Below are 3,936 nucleotides of genomic sequence, written 5' to 3'. Positions count from 1 at the left end.
CTTTGGGAGTGAACATACACTCCCTTTAGCCTACTTTGTGTGTTGTGCTTTAAAGCCTAAATCCCTTTAAATGGAGCACAACTAGGGTTTCCCTCCTTTTTCTTTCCAACAAATACCCCTTATCTTAAAAAGAGTTTAATTTCATGTCCAAACGCGATATTTAGGCCTTCTTTTTACCCTGTCCTTGACCAATTTTTAATTAAAACAATGATAAGCCTCTTTTATTGACTAAATTAGTGTGCAATTACAAAATTAAGGCCCCAAATTACTCTAAATGCAAGATTGCCCATTGTAAGGTAGGGAGAGATAACTAAATTTCAATTAACTAGACCTAAGCTCCTATTGAATCCTAAATTGCTCTTCTAGCCCTTAATTAGACCTAACTCTAGCTAAATTGACCCACACAAAACAAGATGTCAACTGTTGCCCCTCTTTATATGTTTTCTATGATGAATACTTAGGATACATTATTCCTAGCACTCATGAGGTAGGAGATATATAAAGATAAAGATCATATTTCGATCGTGTGGAAATTTAGCCAATTAGCATCAATGAGCGTGAGAGAAGCCCAAGTTGAAGGGAATCTACGAGTGAACTTTGGTAGAGTTGAAGGATGGAAACATGCCTTGGTTTAGATCAAGCATCATCTTGAGAGAGACCACCAATGGATTGAGAAAACTTTACCAATTTGGTGACTACTAAGAAACTTGTATAATGTAAGGGTTGGATGCAAACAGGGGCATAGAACTACCTGGTAAGTACCAGGTCAATTACATATGGGTATACCAAGTTAAGAAAGTGGAAGGGGTCACAAGGATCACCAATAATTTCTTCTATATATGTATGTATACACACACACACACACTTAAGAACACACTCACACACACACACACACACATTTAAGAAACAACTATGATTAGATGCACTATAGTGAAGCAATGCCAAGTAATTTCTAATTTATTAGCTTTATTTGATCTTTTGCATGGCTATTTTGTTGTTTTTGCTTTCCCATATTGAGCAATGTTAAATAAATGTTAGGTTATTATCTTTATTTGATGCCTCACATGATTGTTGTTGCTTTTGTTTTCCTTGTCATCTAGATATGGATTATATGTTTGTTTGTAAGAGTTGTGCCCTTTCTAACCCTTACACACCTAAAATGAAGTTAGTTGTGAGTTGTAAAAAAATGGAACTAAATATGAAATAATTTATTAGCAGACATTTTTGTCAAAAATATTGAATTGAAATACAAACTTATTTGTAAAGATACAAAACATACATCATAAACTTGATTGCAACTAAATAAATAATTGTACTTGTGTTAGTCCCCATGGATATTTGTGTTTTAGTACTTTGGCAAACCCTAATGTAATAACCCGAAAAAATAATTAAAAAAATAATAATTAATAAATTAAAATTATTAATTAATTAATTAGTTAAACATTATTAAATTAATGTATTAAATAAACAAATAAAAAGAAATAATATGAAAAAAAATTAACACTAATTATTAATTAATTAATTAAACATTGTTGAATTAAATAAATAAATAAAAAGGAATAGTAAAAAAAATAAAATAAAGATATATAAATATGTATATATAATATTAAAATAATATATATTAAATGTAATAAGATGGATTGAATTTCAATTTGAAATTCAGTTCCATCATCTTCTTCTTCTTCTTCTTCAGCGTCAATCTCTCTCCCTCTGTAATTCTTTCACGTCCTCGCGCCTCTCCGTCTCCGCCTCTCTCTCTCTTCACATTTTTCGACAGATATTCGACCGATCAAGAAACGGAAAGTGCAGTTGGATTCCTAATTCCGCCACCGACATTTCTACTGGAGCAGATTTGTCATGGGAGTGGCGTAGGTACCATTCTTAAGGTAAGACAACTTTTCCCTAATTTCTCAATTTCTTGTTAAATTTGTTGTTAAATCGATGATCAGGCACCACCATGGGGTCCTAGTCGTGATTGTCGTCATTTTGGCTTAGGTAATTTTTCAATTGGAGTTTTATAGGCCCCACTCCAAAGCGAGAATGAGATTTGGGAAATTTGGTAATTTGGCTATATTTAAGGGTATATTTATTTATTTAGAATTTATGGGTTTAGGAAATATTAAAATAATATTTTATTCAAGATTAATTACATGGAACTATGATTTTTGATTCAGGGTCCGGGTGAGCGCCGCAGGTATTTTTCGGGATCCCTATTAGCGTAGTTCAAGAAATCAAGTAAGGGGAAATTATATATTAAATTAGATTTTATGAAATTAAAGGTAATAATTTATGTTATATTATATGTATGTTTTGGTGTGAATTATTGAAATACCAACCATGTAAGACTATGATTTCTGAGCTTAGGACCACTTATTTAGTTATGTATTTGTGGAAATGAACTGAAGAAAGTTGAAGGAACTTTCTGGATAATTATGTAAGAAATGGAAATCGTATTTTTAATAATTAAATGTTAAATGTGGGTTGGCCTATTTTCAAGAATATGTATGAATTTTACTATTAAATTGTGTGGCATGAGATTCTGTGCAAATATATGTTAAAGGTATGAGATGTAAGTTAAGTAAGTAATGCATTGAAAATAAAATATGATATGAACTATATTGCTTGTGTGTGTCAACCATGTAAACAGCTGAAAGATGTTGGGTAAAACAGCTAAAAGATACTGAGTAAAACAGCTGAAAGATGCTGGGTAAATGTATGACAGCTGAAAGATGTTGGTAAAACAGCTAAAAGATGTTGGGTAAAACAGCTGAAAGATGTTGGGTAAATGTATGACGGTTGAAAAATGTTGGGTAAAAGAGCTGAAAGATGCTGGGCATGAAATGAAAAGAAATGAAAATGGAAATGAATGAAATAGAAATGAAATGTGAAATGTGAACAATGTAAAATGGGAAAGAGCCACTTAAAGTGGAATGAAATGCAATGCTTAAGTTATGAACATGAACATATGTGTATGATTGAATAATGAAGGAAAGGAATAAAGTATTATGATATTAGAAGTACCTATGTACGTAGAACATGATGTGATTGGGCGAGGCGTACTCTTTGCTTGAGGGTTTGCTGAGAAAGGCGAGTGCACTAGTAGCTTCAGATGTGGCAGTAGCCACATAACGTACTAGGGCAGAGGAAACTTACTTGTATGGGCAGGTAGATTTCCCTATCCTTAGTGCCTTTACCGATAAGCTATTGTTGAACGGTGTGAGTACGAGATCAATCTAACACTCGAGGGCTTACTGAGCAAGGTGAATGTCCTGGTATGCTTTTGTAGTGACCTTAGGGTTACCTAAATATCATAGCAGAGGGGTGCTACTTGTATGGGTGGGTAATCACCCCTATCCTTGGGTAATCTCGTGGGTTAAATCTTTGCACGTGATTGATTAGGTTTAGAGAATGATTTCATAAATTATGTTAATGATTTTAAAATGTTAAATATTTTTTTGTTATATAGACTCATGTTGGCTACACACTATTTTAATATATGTTTCTTCCCTTACTGAGATGTGTCTCACCCGAATATAAATGTATCTTTTTCAGGATTTCCTCAAGATCGAGCTTTGAGAGCTCAAGGTTTTTATAGCATTATTGGGATATAGAAAAAGAAAAGGGTATATTACTATGTTAATTTTGGGGAATGTAAATATTTATGTCTTATGTCTTTATGTTTTAAGTCAATTATGAAAGAAATGATTGTGAAAATATTGGAATGTTTGGAGAGGTATGTATTTATGGTAATGCAGGTGTTGGATGGATAGTGTGGTTGTTATATAGGGGTAGTAAACTATAGTATTGTTGATTATGGTTTTTATATTATATGGAGATTATGTTTATGTTTTCCGCTACATATATTATAGATTATGGATTATTAGGATTTTATCAGGTATAACGCGCTGAACCCGTGTTTAAGGGTTCAGGCATTAC

The sequence above is a fragment of the Malania oleifera genome, chromosome 4 (genome assembly GCF_029873635.1).
Source record: "Malania oleifera isolate guangnan ecotype guangnan chromosome 4, ASM2987363v1, whole genome shotgun sequence".
In the NCBI taxonomy this organism is placed as follows: domain Eukaryota; kingdom Viridiplantae; phylum Streptophyta; class Magnoliopsida; order Santalales; family Ximeniaceae; genus Malania; species Malania oleifera.
This window is presented reverse-complemented; position numbering follows the sequence as displayed.